General features: G+C 42.0%; 1 long non-coding RNA gene across 1 annotated transcript in view; it reads right to left on the bottom strand.

Annotated features, from left to right (window-relative positions):
- Window positions 1-2760: 2760 nt before the first annotated feature.
- The window catches only part of LOC132818380 (uncharacterized), a 126265-nt gene continuing 115140 nt past the window's right edge, over window positions 2761-13885 (bottom strand). Inside the window, exon 3 of the long non-coding RNA XR_009644990.1 lies at window positions 2761-4214. This is a non-coding gene — a long non-coding RNA (uncharacterized LOC132818380). The remainder of the gene's footprint in view (window positions 4215-13885) is intronic.

Raw genomic sequence — 13885 nt, 5'->3', positions numbered from 1 at the left:
ACAAAGCTATGCTGACCCTTCCTTATTTTACCATGCAATTCTAAGAAAACACTGCAATCTCAACCTGTACTGGCCAGTGAAGAAGATTACCTCAGAGTACAACAGGATCTTGATCAGATGGACCAATGAGCTGAGGAGTGGCAGATGGTGTTTAATTTAGATTAGTGAGACATGTTGCATTTTGGAAAGGCAAATCGTGGCAGAAGTTATACACTTAATGGTAAAGTCCTGGGGAATTTTGTTGAACAGGTTCATAGTTCCTGGAAAGTGGAGTAACAGGTTGATAGGATAGTGAAGAAGGTTTTTGGTATGCTTTCCTTTATTGGTCAGTGCACTGAGGATAGGGATTGGGAGGTCATGTTGTAGTGGTACAAAACATTGCTTAAGCTACTTTTGGAATATTGTGTGCAAATCTGGTCTCCCTGCTATAGGAAGGATGAAACTTGAAAGGATTCAGAAAAGATTTGCAAGCATGTTACTGGGGCTAGAGGATTTGAACGATAGGGAGATGTGGAGTAGTTTGGGGCTGTTTTCCCTGGCATGTTGGAGGCTGAGGGGGTGACCTTATAGAGATTTATAAAATCATGAGGGTCATGGATAGAGTAAATAGACAAGGTCTTTTCCCTGGTGTGGGGGAGTTCAAAGGTAGAGGGAACAGGTAGAAAGTGAGAGGGGAAAGAGTGAAAAGAGATCTAAGGGACAACTTTTTGCATGCAGAGGGTGGTACAAGTATGGAATGGTATGATACCATTGCAACATTTATAAGGCATCTGGAAGGGTATATGGATAGGAAAGGTTTAGAGGGATATGGCCAAATGCTAGGAAATGGGACTCGGTTAATTTAGGATATTTGCATGGACAAGTTGGATTTAAGAGTCTGTTTCCATGATGTACATCTCTATGACTCTATAATAAAGGACTCTAAAATCTTCCCAATGACTGAGGTCAGGTTAGCCAACCCATAATGTCCTGTCTTCTGCCTCCCTCCCTTCTTAAGCAGGGGTGCTATATTAACCATTTTCCAGTCTTCCAATGATTCCAGAAAGATCACCACTAATGTCTCTACAATTTCCTTAGCTATCTCTTGTCGAACTCTGGGTGTAGTTCATCTGGTCCGGACGATTTGCTCACCTTCAGATTTTTCAGCTTTTTCAGCATCTTCTTCTGAGTGATGGCGGCGACACTCACCTCTACTCCTGACTCTCTTGAAGTTCTGGTATGCTGCTGCTGTACTCCACCATGAACCATGATGCAAAGTACCTCTTCAGATCCTCTGCAATTTCTTTGTTCCCCATTACTGCTTCTCCAGCCTCAATTCCAGTGGTCTAATGTCCACTCTTGACTCTCTCTTACCTTTCATATAGCTAAAGAAGCTCTTGCTATTTTCTTCCATAATACTATGTAGGTCATCTTCATAGTTCATCACCTCCTCTCTACTGGTATTTAAAGGCTTCCCATTAATCTTCACAACATTGTATGGCTTTTTTCTTTTGCTTCTATGCTTTCCTTGAACTTCCCTTGTCATTCATTGTTGCCTCATCCTCCCCTTAGTGTGCTTCTTCTTCCTTGGGAAGGATTTTCACAGTGCCTCCTAAATTACTCCAGAAACCCCTTCCATTGCTGCTTCACTGCATTTCCTGCTAGGCTGCCCTCACAAGAACTCTGGCTGGTTCCTCCTTCATATCTTTGTAATTACCTGTCCTAAACTCTGATACCATTACATCTGACTCAAAAAGTTAAGGGGACAATGGAAAGAAGTAGCTTGTGAATCCTGTATGGAACTGGCAGGCAGCACTCCTGCTCCTCAACAAAGTAATACATAAAATAAAAGCTCGCCAGAAGCTACTCACTGTGTTCTCTTTAGAAGCCATTGATCAACTCTCAATTGGCTAAAAAAACTAATGGCAGCATGTTGCGGTCACTCACTAATGAATTTAAAAAGGGAATCTTAAATTGCTGTTAGACACTGTAATTTAGTTAGACTTGCACAACAACAAACCATTTAGACCAATGGATCTACGCTAGAATTTAAGCTCCACACAGCCTCCTCCCATCAGACCTTGTTCAAGTACATTTTTTCTTGATTTCCTGTTCATCCCAACCACTCTGTGAAGTGATATGCAATGCAGTTAATATACTTTGCAGCGTTGGATCTGGAGTTCTACACAGGTGGTGAGTGGTGGGAATATGTCTCGGTATCTTGGATATTTAAGTGCTTATTTTATACCATTCATCTAGATGGACCAGGGCAGCAGTTACATGGGAGGACCACCACCTGCAAGATTCCCTCCAAACCACTTGCCATTCTGAATTGGAAATATATCGCCATTCCTTCACTGTCGCTGAGTCAAAATCCTAGAATTCCCTCCCAAAGGGCATTGTGGGCCAAACTGCAGTAGGTGGACTGTAGCAGTTCAAGAAGGCAGTTCATCACCACTTTCTCAGGGGCACCTAGGGATAGGCAATAAAAATGCACCAGCCAATGGTGCCCATATTCTGTAAGTAAATAAAAAAATTGTTAAACAGGCACATCACAAAATGAATTTCTATGCCATGGTTTTCAAGTAGGCTGGTGGTGGTTGGAGGTTAGAGTTTAAATTCCTTCACTAAGATTTTGCTCTGTATCAGCCCAATGAGAAGTCTAAGTATTTTGACGGCAGAGTGGAAAATTGCACATTTTTTCACTTTCAAGATATTTTGAATGTTATTTTACTTGTTAAATAAATCTCAAGAGATTTAGGTACAAAGTATGGTACCCCTATCAAAGCTGTGTGCGTTCTTGCTATGTTCAGACTAAGGGAGCCAAGTCATTCTCTTATATCTTGCTTGAATGGATCTGACTTCAGACACAGTTTATTCTGCTCAGAGGGTTGAAGAGTTACTATATCTGAGCCCAATCCTGCCATCTACCAACATCACACGTGCATTAAAAACTGGCGACACCCCTGACAGGATACTAGGAGACTGAGGCCAATCGTACTATTTCTGTTAGTGAGCTTTGAGAAGATTTGTAGCTCAGGTTGAGGTTTTGGATGTAAGTTTGCTCGCTGAGCCGAAAGGTTCATTTCTCGACATTTCGTTCCCCTACTAGGTAACATCTTCAGTGGGCCTCAGGCGAAGCAATGCTGAAAATTCTTGCATGTAAATTCTATTTACATGTTTGGGTTTCTTTCGTTGGTGATGTCATTTCCTGTGATGATATTATTTCCTGTGGTGAAGTCACTTCCTGTTCCTTTTCTCAGGGGGTGATTGATGTGTTTGTTGATAGAGTTCCAGTTGGAATGCCACGCTTCTCAGAATTCTCGTGCGTGTATTTGCTTGGCTTGTCCTAGGATGGATGTGTTGTCCCAGTCAAAGTGATCTCCTTCCTCATCTTTATGTGAGGATACTAGTGAGAGAGGGTCATGTCTTTTTGTGGCTAGTTGGTGTTCATGTATCCTGGTGGCTAGTTTTCTGCCTGTTTGTCCAATGTAGTGTTTGTTACAGTCCTTGCACAGTATTTTGTAAATGAAATTAGTTTTGCTTGTTGTTTGGATAGAGTCTTTCAAGTTCATTTGCTGTTGTTTTAGTGTGTTAGTGGGTTTGTGGGATACCATGATACCAAGGGGTCTGAGTAGTCTGGCAGTCATTTCCGAGATGTCTTTGATGTAGGGGAGAGTGGCTAGGGTTTCTGGGCATGTTTTGTCTTCTTGTTTGGGGTTTTTGCTGAGAAATTGGCGGACTGTGTTCATTGGGTACCCATTATTTTTGAATACACGGTATAGGTGATTTTTCCCTGCTCTGCGTAGTTCCTCTGTGCTACAGCGTGTGTTAGCTCATTGAAATAATGTTCTGATGCAGCTTCGTTTATGAGTGTTGGGATGATTGTTTTCTGTAGTTCAATATTTGGTCAGTATATGTTGTTTTCCTGTAGACGCTGGTTTGAAGTTCCCCATTTGCTGTTTGCTCTACTATGACATCTAAGAATGGCAGTTTTTTGTTGTTTCCCTCCTCTTTAGTGAATTTTATGCCAGTAAGGGTATTATTGATGGTCTTGAAGGTTTCCTCTAATTTGTTTCGTTTAGTGATAACAGAAGTATCATCCACATAGCAGACCCAAAGTTTGGGTTGGATGGTTGGCAGACCGGTATGTTTGAGTCTCTGCATTACAGCCTCTGCTAAGAACCCTGATATCGGAGATCCCATGGGTGTTCCGTTGGAACAGCACATCCATCCTAGGACAAGCCAAACAAAAACATGCATGAGAATTCCTAGAAGCATGGCATTCCAACAGGAACTCTACCAACAAACACTTCGAGTTAGACCCCGTCTACCACCCCCTGAGAAAAGGAACAGGAAATGACTTCACCACAGAAAATAACATCACCACAGGAAATAGCATCAGCAACCCAAAGAAACCCAAACATATAAATAGAAAACAGGAATTTTCAGCATTGCTTCACCTGTGGCCCACTGAAGATGTTACCTAGTAGGTAACAAAACATCTGAAAATGAACCTTGCAGCTCAGCAAGCAAACCTACATCCAGTAGTATTTCTGTCTCTAATCCGGTTCTTATCGCGATCACATGATCCAAACTGAGGATCTTCCTGATTCAGATCATTACTTATCCACTTAGCTCAAAGAACTGGCCATGTTCATAAAGTTCAACATTGATGTGAAGCATTTTCCTCTTTGGTAACTACTTACAATTTGGTGCTCCATATGGCTACATTGATGAAACAAATTGGTGACCACTGACAAATTTAGCATCTGACAATCACAGCTTCCTGCATTCAGTTATCCAACTGTATGCACAGTTAGACTCGAGTTACTGTACTCTGTGCAATTTTAGTAAAATGTCTTCATTTACATTTCAGAATGAGGCTATTCAATTTAAAAGATTGATTCAACCTGAAGCGTAAAACATATTGAATCAACTGTTGTAGAAACAATAGAAACAGTCAGCTGTGTATCCTGGAAACACAAGCTGGGCTGTGTACTGGTTGCATGATAAAAACTCAAAAATAGGATCTTATTTTAATAAACCCATCAGGAATTGTAAAATTGATTGGACCAGCTGCCACACAGCATATGCATCCAGCTGACCCAATCCATTTTACCAAGTTAGATCAATCCTGATGCTTGTACTATAACTCGGCTCACTTGTTTAGCTCAATACATTTAAATTGTAACTGTCCAAATGTTTTTTTTTTGGCTCACCCTGGGCATTTGTGCAACCATTAAAATCAGACATTGCTTGGCTTTGATGGGAACATGTCCTGTTGTTCCTCACTGTCTTCCAGGTCCTTATGTGTGTTCCTTGGTCTACATCTTGTGGTCCCAATCACAGTGAGCGCTGAGACATTCAGACACTGAGACACTGTTGAGGGCCTCCACTACCCCCTCACATTTGAATCTCTAAATTGTTGTTTATCAGAATGGGTTCCTGGTCCAGTCAGAATCTGTTGCTTGTAATCTTGAACCGACTGCCCAGGATTTAAGTGCTGATTTATTTCGGGCTGCTCCTAGCAGAGGTTAACAGCTTGTTTTGTGAAGCAACCCTACATTATAGTGACACTATGAAGATAATGTAGTTGTGTGTGTTGTGTGAAGACTCAATGAAAAGATTCCTGGTGAAAGTTTTCACAATACCCAGGCTCCCCCCACCGCGCCCCCACCCCCAACCCTACCGCCCCTGCATTCCTACACTCAATCACCCTTTGCATCACATACCAGCCCGCCTCAACCCTATCTCCTGCTTCACAACGTCCTCCCAATTTTGCCATTTCTGCTCCACCCCCCCCATGCCAGACTCACCCTTCAAAGCTTCATTTTCCCGTCCCCAGCTTTCCAGTTCCAAGCCACATTCATTGCATTTATCTCCAACCCTGATCCCCACTTTCCCATCACCCCCCAGCTCTGATCCTCAATTTCCCATCACCCCTTTCCCCAGCTCTGATCGCCACTTTCCCATCACCCCCGGCTCTTTCCTGCTCTCCATAATCCTCACATCATCTCCAATCTTATTTTCGTCCCTTTCCCCCAGTAAGCTGGACTGAGTACCAGGGATGCGATGGGATCAGGAAACCAGGGTACTCAAAGGGAAGCAAAGGCCGGGAAGAAAATGGAGCTGGGGCTCTTGGATGCCCACAGCTCGGAGATCCAGGCATGTTACCAGCAGGATAACAAAGATGCTAGCACCAGTTGGAGGAGGGGGTGGTGTGGAGCTGCAGCCCAAAACAGATAAGAGCCACTCAACATTCTTGGAGGCCACTCAATCATGTGAAGTGAGAACACTCCAGAGATTCCAATGCCTTTACTGCCCTCAGTCATGGTGAACCTCTCAGCGTTTGCTGCTAATGGGTCAACAAGAGCTAGTTCTATCCAGTCAGTCGTGTCCACCACCTCTTCATGACTGACTGCAAGATCCAGCCAGCATGATTTTAGCACTGTAAAGGTATTTAGTTGTAACATCACAGGACCATAGAAAGAGAAGTAAGTTATTCAGCCCAGTGAGCCTCCTCCCCCATTCAGTATGATCATAGCTGATCGAACAGTTTGATGCCTTTTACCCATACTATTACCATAGCCCTTATCTGTGATGGTAATCTAAAATTTATCAACCTCCACTTTAAATGTACTGAGCCTTCCCCATTGTAAACAAAAATGTAAAGAAATTGTGTCAGCTTCAGTGTTCAGAGAACCACTGGACAATGGCCTCAGCACTGAATGAGTTAATGTTCCCTACGATCATGATACCATTCAGGAATAGAATAGGGTCAACAGGATAGGTTTAGCAGTGCGATGGTTATCAACAGAGAGGAGTACTGGGGCCATTGCTAATTTGATGCTGGATCTTTCAGGCATCTGTGGGAATTGCCTGTAATGAGTGCGGCATTGATTTTGCTATTAAGTGAGGGTCCTGCAGCCACATAAAGTCCAGTTGCTAAATTCATACAAAGCTTCTGATTTGCTAGGTCTTAATCTCAAATGCAAACTTATTGCCTTAACAGTCCAGAAATATGAATGTAATTCAAAGGGATACATATCTCCGTGAAGATTAGTCTCTGTTTGGCGTTGATCTGTGAACTATTTTCTCCTTCACTGCAATATGACAAGCCATTTGTCTCAATGTGCAGATCTTTGAAAAATGCTATCCAATTAGCTTCACTCCCTCATCACTACTCAGTGCTATACTTATTTTCTTTTCAAGTATATTAATTTCTATTTTTAAAGTTATAATTGAATCTGCATGCATCATTCCAGGGAGTGCATAACAACTCAGTGCAACAAAGTTGAAAAGTTACCTTCTCATTTCATTCTGATCTTTTTTTGCCAATTACCTTAACTCCAGTACACCGATGTAAAATATTGCAATTGCTGCTACTGGGACATGTAAACAGAAAATGCTGGAACCAGATCCACGAACATAGTGGGGAGAGGAACAACGTTAGCTGGCAAAAGGTTATCAGACTGAATTGACTGGAGCAGCACACAGACACACTTAGGAGCACGCTGGCACTAAAAGAGTCATAGGCAGGAGTTACAGGGAGGTGTCTTCACAAGGTTGAAGCAGATAGATGGGTGATGGTCACAAGGGGCAGGCATTCAGTGCAGGAGTCCCATGCGGTTGTCCCCGTCTCAAACAGATATACTGTTTCAGGTAATGTTCGAGTTCAAAGCCTATCAGGGGATGACAACAGCAGTAGCCAGAACAGTGGTACCACAACTGGCTCTGTTGTACAGCAGGGTGGGGTGAGGTGGAAGCAAGCAGTGGTAGCGGCTACTCAAGAGTTAGAGATACAGACAGGCATTTCTGTGGCAACAAATGAGACTCCAGTATGGTGTGTGGCTCACCTTATGCCAGAGACCAGGATGTCTCCGAAGTTGCTCAGGACATACTGAAGTGGAAGGGTGAACAGCCAGGGGTCAACTACACATTGGTATCAATGACATAGGCAGGAAGAGTTATGACAACTTATAAGGAAAGTCCACGGAACCAAGCCATAAGTTGAAAAGCACGACCTCCAGGGTTGCATTCTCAGGATTACTTCCTGTGGCATGTGGTAGTGTAGCAAGGAATAGGAAGATAGTACAGCTTCATACATGGCTAAAGAGCTAATGCAGAGGGGAGAGTTTCAGATTTTGGATCATTGGGATTTCTTAGAGTCAGGGAGTCATAGAGATATATAGTATTGAAACAGACCCTTCAGTTCAACTCGTCCATGACAACCAGATATCCTAACCCAATCTAGTCCCATTTTCCAGCACGTAGCCCATATCTCTCCAAGCCCTTCCTATTCATATACCCACCCAGATGCCTTTTAAATGTTGCAACTCTGCCAGCCTCCACCCTTCCTCTGGCAGCTCATTCCATACACGTACCACCCTCTAAATGAAATTGTTGGCCTTAGGTCCCTTTTGTATCTTTCCCATCTCACCCTAAATCTATGCCCTCTAGCTCTGGACTCCCCCACATTTGGGAAAAGACTTTGTCTATTTATCCTATCCATGCCCCTCATAATTTTAAAAACTTCTGTAATGTCATCTCTCCAGGGAAAACAGCCCCAGCCCATTCAGCCTCTCCCAATAGCTCAAATCTTCCAACCCTAGCAACATCCTTGTAAATCTTTTCTGAACCCTTTCGAGTTTCACAACATCTTTCCGATAGGAAGGAGACCAGAATTGCATGCAATATTCCAACAGTGGCCTAACCAATGTCCTGTACAGCCGCAACATGACCTCTCAACTCCTGTACTCAATACTCTGACCAATAAAAGAAAGCATACCAAACACCTTCTTCACTATCCTATCTACCTGTGACTCCACTTTCAAGGAGCTATGAACCTGCACTCCAAGGTCTCTTTGTTCAGCAACACTCCCTACAACCTTACCATTAAGTGTATGAATCCTGCTAAGATTTGCTTTCCCAAAATGCAGCACCTCACATTTATCTAAATTGAACTCCATCTGCCTTTCTTCAGCCCATTGGCCTATCTGATCAAAATCCCATTGTAATCTGAGGTAACATTTTTTGTTGTCCACTACATCTCCAATTTTGTTGTCATCTGCAAACCTACTAACTATATCTCTTATGTTCACATCTAAATCATTTATAGAAATGATGAAAAGCAGTGGATCCAGCACCAATCCTTATGGCACTCCACTGGTCACAAGCTTCCAGTCTGAAAAGCAGCACTCTATCACCACTCTCTGCCTTCTACTTTCAAGCCAGTGCTGCATCTAAATGGCTAGTTCTCCCTGTATTCCATGAGATCCAACCTTGTTAACCGGTCAGCCATGAAGAACCTTGTCAAACTGAAATCCACATAGATCATGTCCACCAATCTGCCCTCAATAAGTCCTCTTTGTTATGTCTTCAAAAAAACTCAATCAAGTTCGTGAGTCCTAATTTTCCCACATGCAAAACAATGTTGACTATCTCTAATCAGTCCTTGGCTTACCAAATGCATGTAAATCCTATCCCTCAGGATTTCCTCCAATAACTTACCCACCAGTGATGTCAGGTTCACCATTCTCTAGTTCCCTGGCTTTTCCTTACCACCTTTCTTAAATATTGCCACCATGTTAGCCAACCTCCAGTCTTCTGGCACCTCACCTGTGACTATTAATGTTGCAAATATCTCAGCAAGGTGCCGAGCAATCACTTCAAGGCAGGTGGGATCTGTGCAAAAAGGACAGTTTGCATCTTAACTGGAGGGGCCCTAATATCCTGATGGGGAAGTTTGCTAGTGCAACTAGGGTGGATTTAAAGTAATAAGACGGGGAGGTGGGAATCAAAGCAATAAGTCAGAAAGTGAGTAGAAGGTAGAGGTTAATGGGAATAACAGGCAGGGCCAGTCGAATGACTATGGTGAGTGAAGGAATCATGAAATCAAAATGTGGGTTGAAATTTGGAGTAAATGCTGGAGGTGAGGCTCAGTGTTCTCAGGGATTAATAAATAGGGATGGTGAGTTTGGAAAACATAGTACACAAGAAAATATTAAGAGAAAGACAAACTAGTAAAACCTACTTAAAAACTTTGTACCCAAATGCATGCAGCATTCAGAACAAATTTGATATGCTGACAAGACAAATAGAGATACGACCTGGTGGGGATGACTGAAACATGGACGATCAGGTAAATGTTCAAGGATACTCAGAGTTCTGGAAGGATAGACAGAAAGGAGCAAGAAGTGGAGTTGCTTTTTGGTTAAAGATAGCTTTTGAGTAGAAATAAAAATGGAAGAAACCGATTGGCAGGAGCACTTACAGGCCCCCAAACAGTACTTCCGAAGTAGGGCATAGCATAAACCAAGGAATAATGAGGGCTTGTGAGAAGGGCACAACGGTAGTTAAGGGTGATTTGAATATGCATATCGACTGGATTAATCAACTTGGCAAGGGTAGCCTTTAAGAAAGGCTTACAGAGTGTAATAAGGAATTGTTTTTTGTAGCAACATGTCATATAGCTGACCAGAGAACTGGCTAGCTTAGATTTGGTACTATGTAATGAGGAAGGATTGGTAAATGGTCTTGTTGTTAAGGATCCTATTGGAAGGAGTAACCACTAATTGCTAGAGTTTCAAATTCAGATTGAAAGAATGAAGATAAAGTTGCATGCAAGTGTTTTAATTTTGGGCAAAGATAATCATATAGGCCAAGGGAAGGAGTTGGCCCAAGTGACTGAGCAAAAATATGAAAGGGTAGGACAGTTGAAGATCAGTGACAAATGTTTAGGAAGATACTAAATACCTCTTAATTAAAGTTTATACCTGAAAGGAAGAAGAATTGTAAAAAGGTGAAGAATCATCCATGGCTTAACAAAGAATTTAAGGATAACATAAAGACAAAAACTAGGGCATATCGTGTTGCAAAAGTCAGTGGTACGCTGGAGGATCGAGAGAATTTTAAATGTCAGGAAAGGATTACAAAAAACAAAATCTATTGAGCTGAAATGAATTACGAAAGGAAACTAGCAGTATACATAAGCATTGATACCAAAAGCTTCTATCGGCATATAAGAAGAAAGAGAATAGTAAAAGTAAGTGTTTGCCCTTTACAGACCAAATTGATGAGATAAGGGAAATTCAGAAATGGTAGAGGCACTAAACCAGTAGTTTGTCTCATTTTCACAGTGGAAGATAATTTCTGCAGAGTAACTTGGTTAAATAAGTATAACTAGGGAAAAGGTATGAAGTAATATGATGGGATTAAATGCAGGTAAGTCCCTGGGATCTGATGGCCTGCATCCTAGGGTATTAAAGGAGGTGACAGTAGAGAAAGTGGATGTGTTAGTTAATGACTTTCCAAAATTGTCTGGATTCTGGAAAGGTGTCAGTGGATTGGAAACAAGCTAATGTGACACCCTTTTTCAAATAGGAGATAGGCAAAATGTGAGAAACTATAGACCAGTTAGTTTGACCTCTGTTGTGGAGACATTGCTGGAGTCGATCATAAAGGAGGAGATAACTGAACACTTGGAAGAACAAAGCCCAATTCAGCAGTGTCAGGACAGTTTCATGAAGAGCAAGTCATGCTTGACAAAATTGCTGGAGTTCTGTGAGAATGTAACCAGCAAGGTGAATTATGGGGATCCAGTGAATGTGGTATATCACGACCCTCAGAAGGCATTTGACAAGATGCCACATAAAAGATTGATTCAGAAGGTTAGATTCCAGGGAGTTAAGGGTAGAGTATTGACTTAGGTAGAGGATTGGCTGACTGATAGAAATCAGAGGGTTGGCATACATGAATCCTTCTCTGGATGGTGATGTATAATTAGTGGAGTGCCACAAGGTTCACTTCCTGGACCTCAACTATTTACAATCAATATAAATGATGTGCAAGCATGGACAGAATGTGACATAGCAAAATTCAAGAATGATACTAAAATAGGTGGGGAAATAGGCAATGATGGGGAGTTTACAGGGTTTACAGATGAATGTTGATATGGCAGATGAAGTTTAATGTGTATAAGTGTGAGTTTGACTATTTTGGCCAGAAAAATAAAAGGGCAAATAATTATTTAAATGTGAAGCAAATTCAAAGTGTGTCAGTACAGAGGCATCTGGATGTCTTTCTTAATGAAGTGGGTATGCAGGTGCAGCATATATAAAGAAAGGCAAATGGAATCCTGATATTTATTTGATTTGATTTATTTATTGTCATGTGTCACGTGTACAGTGAAAAGTATTGTTGGTGAGTAGTACAGGCAGATCATAGCAAGCAAGGACATACAGATCATAGGGTGAAAAACTCTTGGCCAGAGTGAGGCACACAGGTTAAACCACACAGGACAGGTGTGAGGCAAAAACAACATTAACAAGATCAACATACACCTGATAAAGAAGCAGCTCTTCAAAAGCTAGTGTTTCCAAAAAAACCTGTTGGACAATAACCTGGTGTTGTGTGATTTTAACTTTGAGCACCCCAGTCCAACACCAGCTCCTCCAAACCACATCAATATTATTTGAAGTTTTGGAGTCTACTCATCAGTATAATGACGGCAGGGAAGAAAATGTTTTTGAACCTGCTGGTGCACGTGTTCAAGTTTCTGTATCTTCTACTTGGTGGAAGAGGTTGAAGGAGAGGGTGGGATGGGCCTTTGATGATGTTGTTTCCTTTCCACGGCAACAAGAAGTGTAAGTGGAGTCCATGGATGGGAGGTTGACTTCCGTGATGGTCTGGGCTGTGTACACAAGCTTCTGTAGTATTTTTTACTGTCCTGGGCAGAGCAGTTGTCATACCAGGTCATAATGTTCTCAGATAGTAGGCTCTCAATGGTGCATCTGTAGTAGTTGTTGAGGGTCCTTATGAATATACTAAATTTCCTGAGCTGCCTGAGGAAGAAGAGACACTGATGAGCCTTCTCGACTGCCACATCTATGTGGGACACCCAGAACAGGTTGTTGGTTATTGTCACTCCTTGGAACTTGGTGCTCTCAACCCTCTCAGACACCACTCTGTTGATGTCAAAGGGGGAATGTCCTCCTCATTCCTTTCTGAAGTCAATGGTCAGTTCTTTAGTTTGGCCAGCATTAACCGGAAGGTTGTTATCATTGCACCACATCACCAAGCCCTCTATTTATTGCAAAAGGAATGGATTTTAAAAGTAAAGAAGTGATGTTGCAGTTATCCAAGGCTTTGGTGAGACCACACCTGCAGTATTGTGTCCAGTTTTGTTCTCCTTACTTGAGGAATGATGTGGTGGCAGTTTCAGGAGGTTCACCAGATTGGTTCCAGGGATAAAAGGTCTATCTTACAAGGAGTGGTTGAATAGTTTGGGCTTGTAATCATCGAAGAATGAGGAGGGATCTGATTGAGGCATATAAAGTTATAAAGGGGATTGATAAAGGCGGATGTTGAACAGATGTTTCACTCATGGGACAGTCTCAAACAAGAGGTTATAGATGCAGAGTGAGAGGAGGTAAAGTCAAAACTAAGATGATGGGAAACTGCTTCTCGTTGATTCTGATATTGATCCCAGAGTGCAGTGGAGACAGAATCAATCAACAGATTCAAGAAAGAAACAGATATGTTTCTGATGAAAAACAAGTTAAAGGGCTATAGGGAGCAGGTAGGAAAGTTGAATTGAGACTAGGATAAGATCATCCATTATCATGTTAGATGGCGGAGTGGGCTCGAAGGGCTGAATTGTCTATTCCCGCTCCTAATCCTATGATCCTATGAAATGTTAACACTGTTTTTGTCTCCACAATGCTGTCAGAGCTGCTGAATATTTTCACATTTGTTGTTTTATGACCTTAGATCATATATTTCTCCATAAGTTGCTGCATCAACATCCAACAATGTTGACATTATAAACTATCAAGAGAGTTAGGTTAGACACCTCCAATCGAAATCTCGATTTTACAGGTCCCTCAATAATACCAGTGTTGAG

The sequence above is a fragment of the Hemiscyllium ocellatum genome, chromosome 1 (genome assembly GCF_020745735.1).
Source record: "Hemiscyllium ocellatum isolate sHemOce1 chromosome 1, sHemOce1.pat.X.cur, whole genome shotgun sequence".
NCBI lineage: Eukaryota > Metazoa > Chordata > Chondrichthyes > Orectolobiformes > Hemiscylliidae > Hemiscyllium > Hemiscyllium ocellatum.
Note: the sequence above shows the minus strand (reverse complement) of the source record. Positions and strands in the feature narration are given on the sequence as shown.